Source organism: Penaeus vannamei, chromosome 26 (genome assembly GCF_042767895.1).
Source record: "Penaeus vannamei isolate JL-2024 chromosome 26, ASM4276789v1, whole genome shotgun sequence".
Taxonomy (NCBI): Eukaryota; Metazoa; Arthropoda; class Malacostraca; order Decapoda; family Penaeidae; genus Penaeus; species Penaeus vannamei.
Window position 1 is genome coordinate 20,095,373 of NC_091574.1, and position 696 is coordinate 20,096,068.

Sequence of the window (696 nt, forward strand, 5' to 3'; positions counted from 1 at the left end):
CATTGAAATCAAATCCTCTTTTTTCCACAAAAATAATAGCTGCAGTGGCTATTTCCAAACGTCGGCGTTTTGAAATTAGTAAATCATATATGGTATATCTAATTTGATTTTATTTTGGGGGGGAGGGAGAGGGGGGTCATTAATGGGATATCCTATTACGGCTGCAAAGAAATGAATTAATGGGAATGATAGATGCGTTAATTATATTTATCGTAGCCTCGGGGAATACGCATTTAATTGGACTCTCAAAGGTGATTAGTGTATGCTAATTACATCGGTCTGCTATTTATTACGTAGACGATTAATATACTATATGTTGTTTAGTTCATTATCCAATTAATCGATTTCATTAATTTATGTATTATATCTGACTGTAATTTTGTTGTTTTTGTACAGAGGTGTTTGTGTGTGTGTGTGTGTGTGTGTGTGTGTGTGTGTGTGTGTGTGTGTGTTCTCCTCCCTCTTCTTCCTCCCTTCTTTTTCTCCCTTCTCCCTCTCCCTCTCCCTCCTCCTCCTTCCTCTTCTTCTTCCTCCTTCTCCCTCCTCCCTCTTCAACCTCACTCTTCATCCTCCCTCTCCCCTTTCCTCCCTTCCTCCCCATCTTCCCTTTCTCCTCCTTTCCCCCTCTCCCTCTCCCTCTTACTTCCTCTCTCTTCTTTCTCCCTCTTTCGTCTTCCTCCCTCTTCTTTCTCTTTC